General features: G+C 40.9%; 2 pseudogenes; one reads left to right on the forward strand and one right to left on the reverse strand.

The window, feature by feature from the left end:
* Window positions 1–21819, forward strand: part of LOC140934210 (uncharacterized) — a 129491-nt pseudogene that overhangs the window by 75293 nt on the left and 32379 nt on the right.
* The window catches only part of LOC140935915 (uncharacterized), a 61212-nt pseudogene that overhangs the window by 16962 nt on the left and 22431 nt on the right, over window positions 1–21819 (reverse strand).

Raw genomic sequence — 21819 nt, forward strand, 5'->3', positions numbered from 1 at the left:
TGAATTTTGCCATCACGGCACATGGATTCACCCATGCTTATCAAACAGCCAATTTTACGGTGGGGGAGTTTTTACAACGCACGGCTCGTTTGGATGAGATGTTAGCTACCTTGGCCGGCAAGTTGAATAGCAATGAAGCCTTCAACCCCGATCGCGGTTTCCAAGTGGATGTGGTGTTTGTGTCCATGCCAGGCCCAGGGTCCGGTTATCGTAAAAAAAACACAATCCTGGTCGTCTGTGTCTGGACCGAGAAAACAAGAAGAAACGATGCATCGTCACCATCAAAAACAGAGATGCCTTATGTTGTGCTCGCGCCATTGTCACCATGCGAGCGCACTGCCACAAAGATCAAGGCGTGGACGAACTTCGCCAATGGGATAGTTTAAAGAAAGGGTACCCAGTGCAGCATCGTCAAGCCCAGGAACTGCATCGTGACGCGGGGGTGGCTGAGGGTCCCTGTGGTTTACCCGAGCTTCGCCAATTTCAACAGGCGTTGGGCTCTCAATACCAACTCTTGGTGATGACCCGGATGAAACCGTTCTTTCTGGTTTTCAAAGGACCTGCTGCCGCCCATCAGATTCGTTTACTGAAATCCAATGATCATTTTGATGGTTGCACGTCCTTTCCTGCCTTTGTCAACCGTTCGTATTATTGTGTGGACTGTGAACGGGGGTTCAACACCAACGATAGGACCAATCATACTTGTCAAGGGAGCCGCTGCCGTGCTTGCGGGCGCTTTGACTGTCAGGATTATGTGCGCGGTACCCGGCCCACCGACTATTGCACTCTGTTTCATTGCAAGTTTTACGGTGCCTATTGCAAACGTCATCATGTGGTCACCAAGCAATGTCAATCGATCAAAACCTGTCTCAAGTGTCAGGCCCAGTACACGGTCGTCCCTAACCAACGTCACCAGTGCGGGCACGCCAAATGCCCCGTGTGTCGAGAATGGGTGTCCATCCAATACCATAAGTGCTACATTCAACCCGTGGTCGAGAATGAGGAGTCTGAACCCACAGAGGAGGGGGGAGGTAGCATGGTGGCGCCACCCCCTTCCCTGTTTGTTTACGCCGATTTTGAAGCCATGCAGAATGCGGAAGGCGTGTTTGTGGCTAATTTGTTGTGTTATTCGTCCAGCGAAGAAGCGACCATTCATGTGTTGGACGGGGAGGACTGTGCCCTGCTGTTTTTGCACGATTTGGATGATCTCACCGAGGTACCAGACAGGGAGGACGAGCGGGAGATTCTCGTGGTGTTTCACAATTTGAAAGGCTTCGATGGCATGTTTATTTTGCATGAACTGTATCAGCAACAACGCGAGGCGGCAGACCAACTGACTGTGGGCGCTAAAGTCCTGTCTTTCAAGAGCGGACCCCTCAAATTCATTGACTCGTTGTGTTTCTTGCCCATGCCACTCGCCTCTTTTCCCAGCACCTTCAATTTGACCGAATTAAAGAAGGGCTTCTTTCCTCATTTGTTCAACACCCCCGACCACCAACAGTATGTGGGCCGCATCCCCGATTTGGAATTTTACGATCCCGAGGGCATGATGGCCAAAAAGAAAGACGAACTGACTCGTTGGCACGCGGATCAAGTGCGTCGTAATGTGCCCTTCCATTTCCAGCAAGAAATGATCGAGTACTGCAAATCGGATGTGGCTCTGTTGAAAGCCGGCTGTGAAGCCTTTCAGCAAGAATTCGAACGGCAGGCCGGTTTCAATCCTATGGCCAAATGTATCACGATCGCCAGTGCTTGCAATCTGTATTGGCGCAAGCACCATTTGACCCCCGACACCATTGCCGTCAAACCTCTGGGGGGCAGGCGAGGCGCGAAGGTCAATCAATCCCTCAAGGCCCTGCAATGGCTGTACTACCAAGAACATCTCCTTGCCAAGCAGGGGGCTAGTGCCGACCGCATTCGACACGTCCGGAATGGGGGCGAGCAGTTTGTCCGGACCCTCGTGAACAGTTATTTCGTCGATGGGTACGATCCTCTGACCCGAACCGTCTACGAGTTTCATGGCTGTCTCTACCATGGCTGTCCCCGCTGCTATCCCAGCAGGCACGCCAAGCATTATGCGGTGCCGGACCGAAGCGTGGAGGAACTGTATCAGGCCACGCTCTCCAAACGCATGGCCCTGCTCCGAGCGGGTTACACGGTGATCGAAATGTGGGAGTGTGAGTGGGACCGCCTGGTAGACAATGAGCCTGCAGTATCTCAGTTTCTTCGTTCATTCGATCTGGTCGCGCCCTTGGAACCCCGTGAGGCCTTTTTTGGGAGTCGCACCGGCGCGGTGGCCCTGCATGCCGTGGCTGAAGAGGGGCAGGAGATACGCTATGTGGATGTCACGTCCCTGTACCCGTGGGTGAACAAGAACTGCCCTTACCCCATCGGTCATCCGCAAATCATCACGCAACCTGCAGACCAGTCCCTGGATTCCTATTTTGGTATCGCCACGGTGGACATTCTTCCCCCGGCTGGTTTGTTCCACCCCGTCTTGCCCGTGCGCAGTGGCCAAAAACTCACCTTTCCTCTCTGCCGCACCTGTGTCCAGGAAGAGCAGGCCCAACCCATGTTGACCCGAACCCATTGTTGCCCTCATTCTGACGCCGATCGCACGCTACGTGGGACCTGGTGCACGCCCGAGCTGGTCAAAGCCGTGGAAAAGGGGTAAACCCTGGTCAAGATCCACGAAGTCTGGCATTTTCCCCCCGAGCAACGCAGGACGGGTCTTTTTGCTGATTACGTCAACACATGGTTGAAGATCAAACAAGAGTCGGCGGGGTGGCCCAGTTGGTGTCAGACCGTGGAGCAGAAACGGGACTACATTCTTCGTTACCAGGAACGGGAGGGGATCCGACTGGATATTGCCAGCATTGCCAAAAATCCTGGACGCAAGGCTACCGCCAAACTGATGTTGAACAGTTTCTGGGGCAAATTCGGCGAGCGTATCAACAAACCAACGACTGTTACTGTCAGGGACCCCGCCCATTTGTTCCGTCTCATCTCCGACGCTGCTCTCGATATCAGCACCCTCCGCCTCTGTACCGACGACATCTTGGAGGCCGTTTACACCAGTGTCCAAGACAATGCTGTTAAAGGCACCAAAACCAATATCTTCGTAGCAGCTTTCACCACGTGCCATGCTCGGCTCAAACTCTACGAGTCCCTCAATACCCTTCAACAGCAAGTCCTCTACTATGATACCGACAGTGTCGTGTACAAGTGGCGTCTTGGCCAACCCAGCATTGCCATCGGCGATTTTTTGGGGGACATGACGGATGAATTGGACGGAGACGTCATCACTGAGTTTGTTTCTGGGGGCGCTAAGAATTATGGGTATACGACCCGCGCAGGCAAAGTGGTGTGTAAGGTACGCGGTTTCACCTTGAACGTCCGCGGCTCCGCCATCCTCGATTTCCACACCATGAAAGACAACATTCTCTCGGAATTAGACTCGCCTCAGGACTCTCGCCGAAATTTGAACATTGTCACCCCTTATTATTTCAAACGGGATTTAGAGAAGAAACAAATTCAAGTGGTTCCGCGCGTGAAGCAGTATGGGTTGGTGTTTGACAAGCGCGTCATCGATGTGGCCACCCGATCCAGTTTTCCTTATGGCTACGAAAGGATTGGGGATGAACTCGACCTCTTGTTAGATTTGTAAAAAAGGGCGTGACGTCACTAGGGGGTCACACACGTTCCGCTTGTTACCAGGTTCTACGCGGTCTGTTCATTAAAACTAGGTGAAGAATGTGGATCTAACCCTTGTGTGTGTGTGTTCTTTTTCCCATGGGGTCACGTGAATCTCTATGCCCAAATATGGGCATTGTGACGTCAATTTGGTCACATGGGCTAAATGCTTGATTCTGATTGGTTGATACAAAATTTGCTGCGCTCTGATTGGTTACCGACGTTGTAGGCCATGTTCACTACTAGTTTCGAGAATAGTTTATAAGAAAAGATTTAATTGGAAGTTGATTTTCTCGCTATTTTCTGATCTCTTCACTTTTTACATTCAGTGCATAAGTAAGCCTTAGCCTGAATTTCATCCGCTTACTTCGAGTTATTACTCCCTCAGTAACGTCTGAATCGACCGGCCGTTAATGCCGTCCAGTGACGTCACTACTCCTTGATCTTTGGCTTAATTCATGCAAAAAGTAAAACACGATTTTCAAGAGGGAAACCGAGAAATATCGTTTGGAAATGTCTGCATGATACAGAACTGCTTTATTTTTTCGATCGTAATTTATGTTTAACGTTCAAACTATCAACTGCATGCAGTACAACTCTGAACCGGTTGTACTAAATTCTATAATCAAACTCGGTCGCAATCCAATGAAATAAAAACACACAGGAACACTTAGTTCAAAAACACAATGATTTACTTTTAATAATTAAAAAGAAGCTACTCTGTATTTGGTCCTTAAGGAAGAAACAAAACAAGGAGACAAGAAAGAAAAGCTAACAGAATCATTACACTTGACGGTAAAAATAGCAAGAAGGTCGAATTATAACATTGATCTCAGAAAACTTCCCGTAAACAAAATCACCGGCAGCCGAAACCAAAAAGCGGCTATAAATGAAAAACCTACCGACTCTCGGCAATGATTCTTCATTCGCAGTTCAATTTAGCATTTCAGTTTCGAAGACAAGGGCAATTTTGCTGTTTAAGATAAAGATTAAGCTTATCGAAATGTTTGAACTAAACGAAAGAATGCCAGGGATGTGATCCGCTGAATATCAAGCGACAGTATTGCTAAAACTTTTCATAATTATACGTAATTATGCAAAAGTTTAGAGGATCAACCAATCAAAATCACTACCCAGTTTTCGGGTAGTGAGTGACGTCACTGGACGGCATTAACGGCCGGTCGATTCAGACGTTGTTGAGAGGAGAAAACTACTCGAAGCTGTCGGATGAATTTCAGGCTAAAGTGAGCCTTAGAAATTAAACTTTATAGCGGAAGGACATCTGTGAGCAGGGAATAAGTCAGCACCGAATTTGACTGTCGGCGAATTTCTGTAATCGTTCTGCTAGTGATAAGCTAGCCGTTGATTCACTCATCTTGCTTGTTTGGAGCTGAGTCTTATTCCGGTCAAAGAGAGAGAAAGAGTATCTGGTAAGGTTTCCAATCAAAGATTTGTGAACTCGTGCCTGGCAAACTCTCCAAGTGTTTATATATACACGGTTATACGCACCTTATATATAACTTCATCTGCGCTTAACGAGTGTCTTTTGGTCCATAACTTTCAAAACAACTGCTCCACAGAATGTCACTGATAACACGTAACGCAAAAGAGTATCCAAGTATGACTGCACAAAAATGTCACAAAATCTACCTAAGCGGTACCTTAGGGATTTTCCGTCTTTACGTCATCCTAACCATTTCGTACTTGCGGGCGCAAACAATAGAAACGTCATCATTACCTACCGATTCCTTGCAGCCCCTGTTCAAGCAAATCGAAATTTCTTCTTGCATACTGACTGTATATTTCTACTGTAAGTACTTTCCTTAATATACGCGCGAGTTACTACTCTTAAGAGTGCCTCCTCGGGATTTCGCCTACTGGGCGAAATCTCTGCGGGGACAACGAATAAATGCTCCAGGGATTCACTCTCTTGTTTACAAAATGTACAAAATGTTGAATTCGCTGGACCAATTTTATAAAGAAAAGAGTTTGTTGTTAAGTATCTGTTTAGGATTTTATACTGGAATTTCTCTTGATTTGGTGTCTATAAGAACATTGAAAGGCAATTTATAGATATCGTGCCAATCCAGGCATACATCAGGATATTGCTCCTTACCGAGATTTCAGGCAACCTCCTGATGAACATTTAGTACTGCATTTGGATATTTGCAGGAGCAACAACTGCAAACCCCTTAGGAGCAGTAGTAAGAGTTCCGTGGTTGTTAGCTTAATAGACGTTTCCCGACTTACTTCAGTAATCATTCAGCTTTTTTTCAATGGAACGCTAATGGTGAACTGACCTGGAATGAATAACCATTGACTTTCAAACAGTATTTTCCACTTGAGGTATGGCCAGCGGCCAAGAGATATTTACACGATTTTTGAGCACTTTCTAAGAGGGAAAACACTGTGTTAGTCTAGAATTATACGAACTAAACCTCATTTTTATGGGACTGAAGTAAAAACGCTAAAACGGAAGGACTGCCCTTTACCGTCGAGGTTTTGTGAAATCGGCTACTGTGTTTACTAGATGTCATGTCATATCTTACATGAAATCAATCCTTATTTATACTCTTTTGTGAAAGAAAAAATTCAGTTATGTCAAATTTCATATCAACAAGAGACGTTTTAGGTGACAAAATCTTTTTAGCCTTTTACTTAATGTTGCTCCCTACTGCATTAAACGTCAGTGTGAAGATCGTTTTGCTTTAATTTACACCTTAATAACAGCTACCAAACTTTTTACGCACTGCAGTAGTATACAGTTAATGTTTATTTCTTGATATATGCAGATACCTTCACAGTGCCATCCCATGCAACTGCTGGGACAAATGCAAGTAAAGCTGTACGCTGCATCTACACACCTTCCCCCGTTTAAACACGGATTAGACGTGCACTCATCGATTTCTATTGAACAAAAGTAAGAGATATTTAACAACTATCAGTTTCTAACGGTGAAAACTGAATAACCCAAAAAAAGAGCCGTTAATGGGAGGAAGAACACTTAATGATATTAATACAGTGCGACCACTATAACTGAGTTTGGGTCACCTAAACAAAGTTGACCAATCGGATTACAGAAAAATAACAACACATTCCAAAAAAGTTGGTTGTTGGTGAGTCAGATCCTCAAAGAAAACAATAAGTTACTCGGGGCACAAAACTGATAGCAAGCGTTTCCAAGAAAGCAAAAATTTTCTTAGGAAATATATTGCTATCCGAAACTCTATATAACGCACAGGAGATATATTTGTTTGACACAAGCTGTTATTTTGTCGTCTAACAAGCAATTTCTTTGCTAACATTGATGCGTTTTGCAATAACATGCGACCTCAAGTACTGAAAGTAAAAGTGACGTTTACGTTTTTCGCCTCTAATAAGCACTCTTACGGCCCTCTTAGGAATCAAAGGTTTTCTTCAGCAGGTTCAAAAGGCGGGTCACGTCGGTAAGTTGTAATTGATTGATTGTAGAGGATTTTTATGTTTCGTGGTAATTATGACTGACAACCAACTTCTTGGTTATGTTGTTATTTTCCTGTAATCCCATTGATCAACTTTGTCTAGGTGGCAACGGTTATAGTAGTCGCACTTTACTTTGATGCCACGATTGGATGTATCCATCTAAATATCTGCAGGAATTTCACTTGGACTACATTAATAGGTGCCACCTCTTCAACGAAGAAACAAAAGAAAATCAACATCCTATTTATATTTGCCTATATTCAATATATTAGACTACATATACCTTGGCACTGTTTTCCATAATACGGCGGCGCACGTGAAGTCATTGTTTCCATCGGTGCAAGTGCCTCCATTTAAACAGGGACTGCTGGAACATTCATCGAACTCTAACAAATCAAAACAAATACACTTAGTATGGGAGAAATTGAAGTTAAATTACAATAGTTTTGTTCAAAGGAGAGCAAAAACATTTAGATTTAATTTGCTGGTCTACCTTCACACACCCTTCCTTTATGAGTGCGAGGACAGATGCAGCTGAATTTTCTTTTTCCGTTTATGCAAGTTCCTCCGTTCAAACAGGGACCACTTGTGCATTCGTCATAATCTAAGTATACATACAAAATATGAGGAAAGTTAATACGTTAACCTTCAACCAGCAGTTTCTTTTGCTTTATAGCTTCTTTTCTTCTTTATTTGGTAAGCGGTAAAAATTTTCTTTTTTTAATAAATAAAAAATGAAATAGCAATAACAATAATCTGACCAAAGGTAGTCATCTTTAAAACTGTCCGAGTTGAGCATGAAAATACTGTTTAGTTCTGAGACTGTATAAGGTAAAATATTCGCAAGACATAATAAAGAAAATCAATACATACAGGCCTTTAATAGGGCATTTTCTACGAAGGTATCGCTAAGAATTTAATTCAATGTACCTTTTTTACACGTGTACTGATGACAGCTAGAACAATCCACATCATTCCACATGTATCCATGCCCTGGTCCAAGAGTGTGAACACAGTCTTCTTCTGTGATGTTGTTTGGTTGATTCTGGGCCCAGTAGCGGAATTTAAAACGGAAGCCATCTACCCAGGCGAATAGTCCTTCAGTGGCAATGTCGTTTAACCCAATCCATGCCTTACCACCGTTGTGTCTGTGCTGGATATACACATTTTCTTCCTGGCTTTCAATGGCAGGTAGATTAGCTCCCATAGATCGGCAGATTAAACTTGCGTTGGTCGATGTCTCACATTTTCTACTGGTAAAGTAACAGGAACCGTTGTAGAAGCTCCATCCGAGTTCACAGGCATCTATATAAACGAAGTATAAGAGAACAAATATTAGTACCACCAGCAAAGAATAATGAAGCAATTATAACCTGTAGAATGAGCTTGCGTTGTAGTAGCCCCCACGCAGACGTTCTTAGGGGTTGGTCACATCTTCCTGCCCCACTAACGAGTGAGGAACCCCTAAGAACGTCTGCGTGGAGGCTAGCGTTGTAGCAGTCTAGTCGTTTCCGTTTCCTTTAGGCTAAGCGGGGCAAGGGCAAAAGACGCGCGAGGCAAAAAGGAACAAAAAAGTAGAAGTGGGGAGAGGCGCGGGACCCTCCCCCCCGCTCCCACTTTTTCGCAATGTCAGCTGAGAGTCACGATGCGAATTTCGAACTTGTTTTATTTACCTGGCAAGACTACATAGGATACTGTCACAGGATCATGTTGCTGCACAAATAACTCCTTAACGCAGGCTCGAAAGCCGGTCTTGTTTATGTACTAAAAAAAATACGTTGAAGTGGTCAAAGTGAGACGTAACATGTTAACTAAAGCTAAGACTCTTTATGTGCTCTTGGCGATCGGACGTGTAATGTGTTGGTCCTTCATCGTCAACGAGCTATGCCTATGTTTCTTGCTTTGTGGCAACTTTTGTTTTTCTTAATACAGGACTAACCCGGGCCTGTATAAACGGGCACCGTTTGGTGGAGGTTACCTATGCTGAGAAGGCTCTTTTGTACCAAAGTTCGAGACAACATAATATCCGACATCTCGCATGTACTACTCGCCCGAAAGGCTACTTTGCCACGATGATTACTCGCTACGCAGATTCTCACTCAACCTTCAGGTTACGACGTCTCCTGTCCTGCGGTAATATAAGCAAAAATTCTGGACCGGTCGGTGCATTAAATTTAAGATCAATGCAAATCCGCGAGAGAATAGTCGAAATGCTTGCTAGCTATGTGGACGTATGTAGAACGCCAAAAAGTAATAGACGACCACTAAATAAATATTGTTCATTTTTGTTACGTTTATGTTTTATATAATGCTTAATAAGTACATTTAATGGACAAGAAACTGTTATTTTGTCGTTTACAAGTAATTCATTGGTAACCACAGTGCAGTATAACCTTTATTTTAAGAGAGTGACACCAATTACTATGAAAAGTATTCTCCCTAGTGGCCCTCTAAAAACAAAATTGATAATGATATAATTACAACAATCATGATAAAAAGCCTATTTACAAATAGTGATTATAATAAAAGTTCTTAAAAATTCTAGAGATTTAAAAAATTGAGAGATGTTAAAAACGGAAGTGAATACATTGGTAAAAAGGGAATCCAATCTACAATGGTATTAAAAAAGCACGGATTTTTTAAAAATCAGAATAACTTTTTAATTTTAAAATTGTCCACCGTATAGTTTGAGGCGACGTTATTAGTTAGTGTTGTCTTCATTAAGCTAAAGGAAGTGGTTGGTTCTAAGTTTAGAGCATTTAGTTCTTTAATAATGGAATGAAAGAATGTTCTCCTCATTGCTTAAGATCTGGGTTCCAGTAAGTGGGATAACGTTTTGTTCTGGTAGAGTACTTGTGTTCAAACCGAAGTGAGTCCAATATTCCGCTGCTCTACCATCGATAACTTTCTTTAAAAGGCCTAGTTTATTGAGCTTGAACAGTTGATCAACCGGTAACCACTTAAGCTGTTGAAAATTATCATAAGATCGTGCATCCCGAGGACCATCCAAAATTAATCGAGCGCAGCGTCTTCAGTTGAAGTTTAAACAATTCGTCTAAGTTGGTTTGGCTACAATTGCTCCAAACAGCACAGCAATAAGTAACGAGTGGTTTGATAATTGCATTGTAGAGAAGCAATCGATATTTGGTTGGTATATATTTCCGAGCTCTTACTAAAATTGCAAGTAGTTTTCGGCGCAGTGTGTCGATGTGTTCGTTCCAAAAATGCGAAATTATATGCAAAAAAAAAAAACTGATGAAAACTGCGAGCTTAAAGAAAGACCGAAAGGAAAGCAGGAAAGCAATTAAACAATTCTAGACAACGAAATCGGAAAAGATCAGGGAAAACCCAAGGGACTTCTTCAATACTTTTCACACTTCCCTTAGCAATAAAACAGATAAAAGTGCTAAGAATAATCCCATCAGTCTGAATATAGATGGAAATGTTCCGAAGAATGCCCTGTTGCTAATTGTCTTATGGATTACTTTGCTAATGTAGCGCTAAATTTCGGAGGGCAACATGTACATGATATGCCTGAGGAGGATCACCAATATCACACTAGCATCGAGTCTATAAATAGAAAACATCATGATGCAGCCCTGGATTTCAACTTTCAAGCAATTACTGAGACAGGTGTGTCTGATGTTACTGAAAATGTTAATCCTAGGAAATCGTCTGGTTGGGACTCTCCTACTGAACTCATCCTCCTTAAGAAAACTGCTCCCCCTATTCTCCATCTTTGGGGGCCATATTCAACCACTGTATTGCTGAGGGCTTTTGGCATACTAAGTAGAAAATGGGAGAATGGACACCTGAATTCAAAAAGGGAGACAAACAAGCCAAAGAAAATTATCGCCCGATTACAGTACTCCCTTCACTTGGCAAAGTGTTTGAACATCTACTGTGTAAACAAATTACTACGTACTACGATCGTATCCTCTATTCAAGAATGACAGCGTATAGAAAACAACATAGCTCAGTGCGAGTCCACGTTAACCGGCCTCGTTGAAGACTGGAGGAAAACCCTCGACAGTAAGGAGGTTTAGTTGTTAGCAATGGACATGAGTAAAGCTTTCGACTCCCTTCACCACTCTTTAACCTTGGCCAAACGTTTCAGCGACAGTTCTCTCGATTTGATGCGATCCTTTAATATGGTCCACTGAATAGGGACAAAGTCAGTAAAGCCAAAAGTGATTGAAAAGAAAAGAAACGAGGCTGCCTAATGGGATCATTACTCGGTCCTTTGCTGTAGAATCTCTATCAGAACGACCTATCCCAACAGGTGCTGTAGAATCTCTATCAGAACGACCTATCCTATCAGGTCAGTGACGCCAATTTAAACTTGTATGCCGACGACCATCAGCTTTATACTGTGGGGAGTAATGCCAACACAAGGAAGGCTCTCCTTGAGTCGGAAGCCGCAAAAGCCTTGACCTGGTATAAGGGTAACTATTTTATTGTCAACCGCGATAAATTCCAGATGCTGATGATCAACTCACAGGATGATGAAGATCAAGCTTCAATAACAATCAATGCGCATGTCATTGAAAGTACTGGGGGACATTAGCCTTCTGTGAATTAACATCGACGAACAACTTGTATTTAGCAAACACATAAGTGAATTGTGTATAAAAGCTAGCCAGAGAGCGGTCGTCCTCTCAAGATAAAGAAATCTGATCCATACAGAAGCATTTACATAAGCTCGATATTGCCATATTTAACATATTGTCACCCTATATGGCACTTCTGTAAAGCCTCCGACGCCAGAAAAGTTGAAAGAGTACAGGAACGGGCCCTTAGGATCGTGTATAACACACATTTAGTAGAGAACTCTAATCGTCTTAACCGTACCAATCTACCTAGCCTACAAAATAGGCGTTTACAAGATCTTGCTACCTTAATGTATAAAGTTAACTTTGGTTTAGTACCATGTCGTTGACATTTTTAGTGTTAAGTCATCCAAATATTGCTTAAGAAATATGGATTTTTATTCACCCAAATTTAGTAGTGTACATTCGGGAAACATTCTATAAGGTACTTTTAGACTGATCACAGTCCCCTATTTTTTCGTGAGATCGTCGAGATATAGCGCGTGTTACCATTAATGGCGGCCATCATGACTTTCAAATGTACTAAAGGGGCGGGCGTCGGGGATTATAGCTCACACCGTCCCCGCCCCCTAAGTAGGTTTGACAGTCATGCAAGATAGCAGCCCGTATCGCAAAGCGCTCGATCTCAACTAGGTACTTTGGACCATATATATGGTCTAGATTGGACAGTAAAATCAAGGACAAACCTACCTTACAATCCTTTAAGTGCAGCATACGGCGTATTAACCTTGTGGATCGTATAAGTGACAATTGTGCTCCTGTCTTATATTTGTAGTTCTTGAGAATTTTTAGAAATATTTTTAGCATTTTCCTTAGATTTTAGTGGGGATAACTCCGTAATTTTTTAACTTTTAACTTTTACTTTTTTATAAATTTTTGATTTTAGAGAATTATAAATTTACCTAATGATACCATGTATAAACTCATTTTATTATTCATTCAAAACATTTCCCCGATTCTGATTGGCTAAAGCATACGTTTAATTCACCATAGCTAAGAGCCATAATAGGACAGAGACGGACTCTCAGGGCGTTGGCCGGGATATCTTAATTTCAAAAAAGTTATTTTTAGAACTATGCGGACCACGCAGAAACAGTTTCCGGTAAACTGGTTGACTTCCGGAAGACTCGCTTTCACGATTTCAGCACGCCAAAGCGAGGCGCCGTCATCAAATAAAAAAAATGGCTGCACAAGTGGAGGGACGATGTGGAGTTGATAAATTGGCCTACTTCAACAAATAACCTACCATAGAAACTGCTTAAAACTTCTACACAAAAGGGTCCTTTACAAGCAACGGTAGAAATCGGTTAAAGCGACCGCGTGACAATCGTTATTGTTTGAACAGCTGGAAAGAGGACAAGTAGCATTGCGGCCCGGATAAGCGTTGAAGACAAAATGCGCGGGTCCTACAAAGACGACCGTACAAGCAACCATGTGGACGTATTTTCTATTGAAAGAGGAAGGAAAGAACGTATAAAGGTTTCCAGTATTTTTGTCACGGACATGACCGGAAATCTTGTGGAACACACCTTTTCCTGCTTGACTGAAATTTTGTTCCGCACTTCACATTCGACAATTAGCAATTTTTTATTGAACACGAGGTTAATAGAAGCTGAGGTTAATGTTCCTAAATCAGTAAAGAAACCAAAAAGCTCAATTTGATTGACGGATCAAATCATGCGTGGAAATCGGTAAATAATAGGTTTGATCTTTACAGAGTTTTCAAACATTGCAAATCAAATCGCAAACAATAGCCTAATGGATTATATCAGAAACTCATAAGGGGTTGAAACGTGCAACTCGCGTTCAATGCTCGTGAATATTCACTTTTACCATATTTGGAAACCTTAGAGACAGATATCCATTTTCGACAAATGGCTGCCGCGCGATCACCATGCAGATGTTTTAAGACAAGAGTTCTGCGTTTCAAGGTTAAAAATACACCGTCAAAAGACAAAAAATGGAAAGAGAAAGTTCAAAAGAATGTTCAGCTTTCTTTTTGTGGAGGAAGGGAAGCTTTTCATCAAGAAATCGTACTTCTAGGAATTCAACCTTGTTTTCTTCACGACGGAGCGCATGGTCTGTTTTGAAATGCAACCATGGCAGTGAAGTTTTTGCTGAATTTTCAGGAAAATTTTTGCACTCTATGGCCAAGACAATTACGTTTTTGAAAGGGACTTTATGGATTTTTAAATGTTTCATAGACGTGTTATAAATTTTTCGTTTCGACGCTAAATAAAAATTACAAAATGTGCCCCGATTTGAGATGGATTTTGTGTTGAATTTTGCCATGTGCTTAGCCGATTTCACTTGGGTGAACGGATCCACGATCCAGATTGTGTTTTCCGAATTGCTTTAAAGGATTAACTTTTTGGATTTTGAATAAAAATTTTCAAGAAACGGCTTCTCTGTCTATTTTTTGAGTTTGTTCATTCATAAAATTAGCGCAAAACACGATCGTGACTACAACATCCAAGCTGAATTTAAGCTTAAATGCTTCTCACATTCATTACACTGACAGTCTTTTTGCGAAGATGTCAGGCTCAGGTTTTGGACACTTTTCGATGCGCAGCTAATGAATGTTATTCGAAAATTTTTTTTACTGTTTATTCTAGACTTTTACTATAAGAATTTTAAATACCTATTTGCGGTATAAGTTCACTGTGCAGAGGGTCAAAGAGGCATCGTTTTTTGAAGTGACAACTTCAAGAAGTTGCGAGGACGTCAATGGGTTTCATTATGTTACGTTTGGCCAGGGTGGTAAGGCAATAATATCCTGCTCAGTGTTTCGGTACGATTCCTGGTTTCAACTTTTGAAAGCTTTCAGTTTTTCCCCCGTTTGTCGGCCTTTTTTAAGCGGGCGCGGGAACCTGAAATAAAATTACGTCACGTTGTTTACGAAGTTTGATTGGTCAGTTATCTCTTCTTCTCGTTCCAAATATGGTACTCTCGAAAATGAATAATCACGAGCATCGGACAAAGCAAACATATGAGGGTTACACGTTTCAACCACTTATGAGTTTCTGGTTATTTAGAATCGCCAGAAGTTTAAATCCGAAGAAAAGTAGAGGTTTGTTTTCATCTGAGGACTCGCCAAGTTAGAGGAAAAAGGTTTTTTGTGCAGCTCATTTGTGGGGTTTACCTCGGTGTAAGAACCTGTGAACTTTTCCTTTGTTTCGCATCTGTTGTGTTTCTACGTTCTATTGTGTTTAGTTCTTTGTTTCCTTTGTTTTACGTCACTTGTGAGTTTAACAGGTTCTTACACCGAGGATGAGCCAATTTGTGCTGTTCTTTGTAAGTGCAGACAATGGTGGCCCGGTTGCTTGAGGTAAGGAGCCGTTTCTCTGTAGTTTTCTCTGTCCTGTTGAATTGAAATGTCGAGCTTTCGTTAAGATTTGCTTTCATTTTCTTTCCTCACAAGTCAGTTGAATTTGATTTCAGGGGAAAATTTGTCTTTAAAGGAAATGTTGAGTCCACACACCCCTTCTACTCGATTAAACTGTAATTGTCAACATTCCATCGAGCAAAAAATATTGAAACTTTGAAGTCTTTTCATACCTTCAAAAGAGTGGACCCTAGGATTTTGCCGAATTCTGAAAGGCTCTTACTCTAAGTACTGCAATAAGTTCAAGCTATGTATAGCTTCTTGTTTATAATTATGTCTTATTTCTTGTACCTCCCCTCAGTGAAAGCCTAATTAACTCATTTTCTACATTGAATGGTATGCAGACCCCATATTAAGCAGACACCCTGTATTCAGCAGTCGAATAGCTCAAAATGTGGCAAAACGTTTCTTTCCATAATTTAAGAAAAACTAACCTGTACTTAGTGGATATCTCTAATAAGCAGAAAGCAGCAAAGTTTGTGTGGATGCCCGCCCAATTCTAATTACACAGGTTTTTTTTTATTTATAACAACCTTTAATGCATAAAAATAGATGGTAAAACAAAGGATGAGAAAGGGTGTAAAGAGAGAAGAACTAAGTCCTTATGCCAGGCTGGCTCCCTCCCAGAGGATATAATATAAAATACAACATGTAAAGGTTTCAGCAAACTGGTACGTCATTTTAATGTTGTGTGTCTTTTATACTGTGAGCAGTCTCTCTTCAGCTGGAAAAATCTATAAGCGAGATTATTTGTGAGGGCGCAAATTCGAATACGGTGCTCAAATACCCTTGCTTACAGATTTTCAAGCAAAAGAGAGACTGCCCGCAGTCTACATGTCTTTCAGTGTCTGCAAACTTTTCTGTTGTTTTCTGACAGGTTGAATTGAAGAAACAATACTACTAGCAATCATGAATTCTCTTTTAAGATGACTGCGTGACCTTGCCACGGAATTGATAGTGGGCAAAATAATGTACAAGTCTGACAAACTGTGCAAGTTCTATATTTTGAGGCAAGGGAGCACTTATTTATTTATTTATTTATTATTTTTTATCCTTTTGTTAAACTACGTGGCTGCCAATGCATTTGGGATTTGAAATTTGAGGAATACTGGGAAGAGTGTGACCAACTGAGTGACAGACATGTTATCGTACATACTACATTAATATTAATTTGTTTCCTTCTAGATGCTTTCCTTGACATTCCCTCTTTCAAGCCATGGCATGAATAGATACACTGATTCAGTCACACACTATGTTTAATTGCTCCAGAATGTCTCTCTCTATGCAACCCATGCAGGTGCATAAATTGATTAACTCACCAATGAAAGAAACTTGACCTAATTAAGAGGTCAAGGTGTGACCAAAGGAAGTTCTTATTGATTTTTATTTTAATGTGATACTGCCATTTTTAACTTAAAGCCTTCCTCAATGAAGGTCATATGCTCAAATAATGATCAACTTAACTGATAATGACAGCCTCAATTTCCTGTGATGTCTTAGTGGTTGCATGAGGCCTGATCAATCATAACGTGCAGACCAACATGTGAATTTATTAGATTATTGAAAGGGAAAGATTGGGCGGGTGTCATGGTGCAGGATGCCTTAAAAGCAAAAGGTTGCACAAACCTGCTCTGCCTGCAGACTCGGCTTTAAGAGCATTAGAATGCAACATTAAGATCAATAAAGTCCACGTTTAAACATGTTGAAATGCAAAAAGGTGCTCACTTTGCTATTGTCTGTACTATACTTCTGATTCATTTAGGCAGCAAAATCAAGAAAACTTTGTAATGCAGCATGTATATGAATCCTTATAACAAATTCTTATGAGTCTGAATAAAACAGGCATGCCAGGAACAAAAAATTAATATGAAGTTTTCTTCAGTTGGCTATTGTTTACAGCTCTTATGATTGGTTGAAACCTTTTAACACAAAGAAAATACCCCTTAAAATGGGTATGGATACATTTATTTTTGAAAACATTTTTTTGTTTTTCTGAAAATATGGTTAGAAACTTTTCAAACATACTGAGCTATTCATCTGCTTAACATAGGATGTAACTTTTAATATGAGGTCTGCTTAAATATACAGGTTTTGCCGTTCACTATAGAAAATGAGTAATTAGGTTTGTATTTTTTTCTGTGTGGGAGGGGAGTACAAAAAATAAGACACAACTCAGTAAGAAGCTATACACAGCTTAAACTTATTGCAATAGTTTTTATTCTTAATACTTTTGAGCACTTTCTATAAAGAAAAAAAGAAAAGACTACATTCAGCAGCCGACACCTAAAACCATGAGTGCTTAATTACTAAAATAGGGAAAACTTGCTGGGTCAATAAGTGGCAAACACAACACCAAAAGGTCCTATGCATCCATGAACGCCTGAAGTTTGAATTATGCTGTGGTACGATTTGCATTCAAACCCCTACATTTATTATACACGCAGCAAGCTTATATTATTTAACACACATAACAAATGTTTGGGGTTGTTCTTACCTACAGATTGTGGTGCAGGATCTGTAAAGGTTAATTATTACAGGTGCATGAGGAAAATATGAGGCTTGCAAAAACCACATAAAGTAAATAAACTCCAGATGAGATTATCATACTGTCGTATTTATTTCAACACCGTTTGCAACATGAAAAAACACAAATAACCTTAAACAAACAAAACTTTTACAAGCAAAAATCGTTTGCAGGATACACACTCAGTGATCTTTGTAGTGTTTTAGCCTCGCGAGTAAATAATTCGTTAGCTCGGTGTTTTGCCAATCTTTTTAGAGCAAGAACCTTTCAGAATTCGGCAAAATCCTAGGGCCCATTTTTTGAAGGTAAGAAAAGACTTCAAAGCATTCAAAAGAGCGTTTTCCGATTAACTTTACTGAGCAATATTTTTCGCTCGCTGGAATGTTGACAATTACAGTTTAAAAATGGAAGAGGTGGTTTTGTAAACTCAACATTTCCTTCAACGGCGAATTTTCCCCAGAAATCAAATTCAACTTATGACCAAAAAAAAATAAAAGCAAATCGTTACGAAATTTCGAGATTTCAATGTCAAGAAAACTACAGAGAAACGGCTCCTTACCTCCAGCAACCGGGCCACCATTGTCTGTACTTATTAAAGAACAACACAAGCTGCACAAAAAACCTTTTTCCCTGAATTGGCGAGTCGACAGATGAAAACAAAGCTCTGCTTTTCTTCACAGGCTGGGAAGCAGAATTTAAAGTTCTGGCGATTCCATATAACCCATTAGGCCACGGTTTGCGAAAGGATTTTTTTAACTGCGATTTGATTTGCAATATTTGAAAATTCTGTAAAGATCAAACTTTTGCACATACCGATTTTCACACATGGGTTGATCCGTCAAAATCGTCAATCAAATTGAACTTAAATGGTCTCCTTACTGATTTTCAGTCTTGGTGAATAGTGGCTTTAGGAATATTAACCTCACTGCGAATATTCCGCTTCTATTCACCTCGTGTTCAAGAATATTGTAAATTGTCCAATGTGAAGCACGGTACAAAATATCAGTCGAAGCAGGCGAAAAAGAAAAGGAAAAGGTGTTTCCCACATGATTCCTGGTCACGTCCTTGAGAAAAATACTAGAAACCTTCATACGTTTTTTTCCTTCCCTTTTCAACAGAAAATACGTCCACACGGTCGCTTGTACGGTCGTCTTTGTTGGACCCGCAATTTGTGTTCAACGCTTATCCGGGCCGCATTACTACTTGTCCTCTTTCCAGCTGTTCCAACAAAAACGATGGTCCACGCGATCGCTTTAACTGTATTTCTACCGTTTCTTGTAAAGGATCCGTTTGTGTAGAAGTTTTAACCAGTTTCTATGGTAGGTTCTTCGTTGAAGAAGGACAATTTATCAAGTACACACCCTCCACACCGTCCCTCCACTTACGCAGCCATTTTTTTCATTTATTGGCCTCCCTTTGGCGCGCTTAATCTTCCGGAAGTCAACCAGTTTACCGGAAACTGTTTCCGCATGGTCCGCATAGTTCTAAAAATAAGTTTTTTGAAATTAAGATATCCCAAAGGCATGATTGGGAGAGTCCCTCTCTGTCCTATTATGGCTCTTGCCATAGCCAGTTACTGATGACCATATTTGGAAGTTGTGTTTAACGATGAAATGACGTCAAAAATGCAGCGTTTGTGCAGGTTAAGGCACCGTTAACCAAGAATACCTGGGGACGAGGTTGAGTTGTTTTGGTTGTGGAAACAAAAATGGCGGTCGTTTCACTCGTTTCAAGAGTAAGAACTAGGCGAAAAAAATAGCTAAAAACATGGCAAGAACAGTAAGAAGACAACTTGAAGGGCGACATCTGCTATGTGGAGAATATTTGGGGAGCTTGACAAACCTAAACGTGCACTATCGAAGATGAACTTAACATCGATGGATCGATGGAGGTAAGCATGTTTTAGCCATGTTTTTTAACTAGGAATTATTTTGAATGAATAATAAAAACAGTTATTGAATTCGGCTTTCGTATCATATGAAGAATTATGGAGATCGAGGAGGGTGTTATCCGCCTCGACCTACGGCCTCAACGGATAACACCCTCCTCGATCTCCATAATTCTTCATAAGATACTCAGCCTCATTCATTAATTTTTAATTAGTATATTTTTTCCCTACTATTTTAGTGTCCCAATTAGCTTTTATAAGGTAGAGACATCGACACTTAAATTAATTTGTTATGTTATGTTATGCCTTATAAGGGTGTCAATTGTTTTTGTTTCCGTGATAAGGAAGAAAAAAAGGAGGCAGTTTATTGTTATGCAACCGTTAAGGTACAAATTGTTACTAATCTATTCCGAGCAACAATCTCAAAGGAAAAAATTAGCAGACAAGAGTGGCCACAATCCAGGTCGCCGATCAAAAAACGGCACCGAGCTGCCAGACTGTGGCCATCTTTTCACAGACTTAAAATGTAGCTTCTAATAACTTATATAATTGTTACTACGAAATAACAAGTGAACTAACCTCAACCCACGCCGAAATAGAGTTGTACAATGGATTAAGGTTTCCTCCGCTTGTTGAGTGGTTTGCAGACACCAGGACTTCAGGAGAATCATTGTAATACTTTTTGAAGACAATATCCTTGAGAAGAAACCAACAAAAAAGTGAAAGAAAAATATTCCTCTTTCAATACTTTCCTTGCCCGAAGCAATAACAAAGCACTAAAAGTAACATTTTAGAGTGAGCAAGGGTTTAAGAAATCCTTGCTGTAGAATGATGACACTAATCAAGAAGCTGTTGGATTGAAAGTCATCACAGAGGATGACCGGAAGCCGATGACACGGGATAAAACGAGAAGTTTGCGTGAACTGGTGGGATCATGAAAGTAAAGGGCGAGCCAGTACACGCAAGGGAAGTGTAGAAAAGAAACTGATGAAAATGTAAAGAGTGGAGTACCGAAATCAATTCTTCAATGAACTGATGCATTTGGACTGGAGGATTCGCGGATGCGAGTATGGATGGACGGATGGACGAACTGAAGGGCGTGAGTGGATGAGGGGAGGATGAGGGAATGAGTAGAAGATGCATGGGTATATGTATGTAAATGTATAAATGGACACAGATAGCTTGCTAAATTGATGGTTGACTAAATGGATGAGTGGCTAGGGTTTACAAGTCTGAAATATACCATAAAAGGGCAAAAGAAATGTGTTTGTGCTAAAGTGTGGGGTAAAGCTTAATTACCTAAACACACGACTGTATATATGGGAGGCAATGGGGGGTGGGGGGGGGGGGGGGTGACGGGGAAGTTAAAATGCCAGAGTGAAGGAGAGAGCGTGGATAACAAAAAGTATCTTTTGGATAAAACAATAATAATCATTCAGTTTAAGCAGAGATTAGGGATTCATACGTACCTCACAAAAAGCATAGTTCATATCCTTTGATGGCTTGTTCCTATTGGCAAAGTATATGGCACCATGCTCTCTAAACAGAGGCTGATGAAGTTCTTCAAAAGCTATCCAATCCTTTCAATTAAGAAATATAATGTCATTTTAACGGATTATGTCCTTCAAAGATTAACCCTTTACAAACCACTCAATGACGATAATACTATGTACGCGGAAGAGTTAAAAGACCCTTGGTAATAAAACAACTCCAGCTCAGCTAAGGTTTTATATTTGTTCTTTTTTAATGGTAATAAAAGAAAAAAACAAAAACAAACAAACAACAAAATTGCATATATAAGCCAGTGAGACCCTTTACTGGTGCTTTTTCAGCTGACAAATGCTGCATACGGAACATTTTGTCTAATCAGGTTGCCAAAAAAGAGATCTCTAAACGGGCTTTTAGTGACGGTCGGTCGTTGGAAGTGCACGAATACAGAAAGCAGCTTACAATATGGATGCTTTGATGAGCGCCGTCAAAGTTTTGTAACTCTCTTACGCAGATCTTGAAGGAGGTTGACGTCACGTCTTCAATCCACACAGAGGAGGCATCATGTTTTACACCGCGTATTTCATGCTCTGCTGACGCTAGGACTGTGGGCGGTGAAGTAAACTTTCTCTGAGATCCCAGAATTAGAGGCAAAATGAATATTGTTAAAAAAACGTTTCAAATATAGTATTGAAAAGAATTTAAAGATAAAAAACGGAATTCTTGTTACATCTCTTGTACTTTATCTTTTCTTTCCCATATAGCCTAT

Source organism: Porites lutea, chromosome 4 (assembly GCF_958299795.1).
Source record: "Porites lutea chromosome 4, jaPorLute2.1, whole genome shotgun sequence".
Taxonomy (NCBI): Eukaryota; Metazoa; Cnidaria; class Anthozoa; order Scleractinia; family Poritidae; genus Porites; species Porites lutea.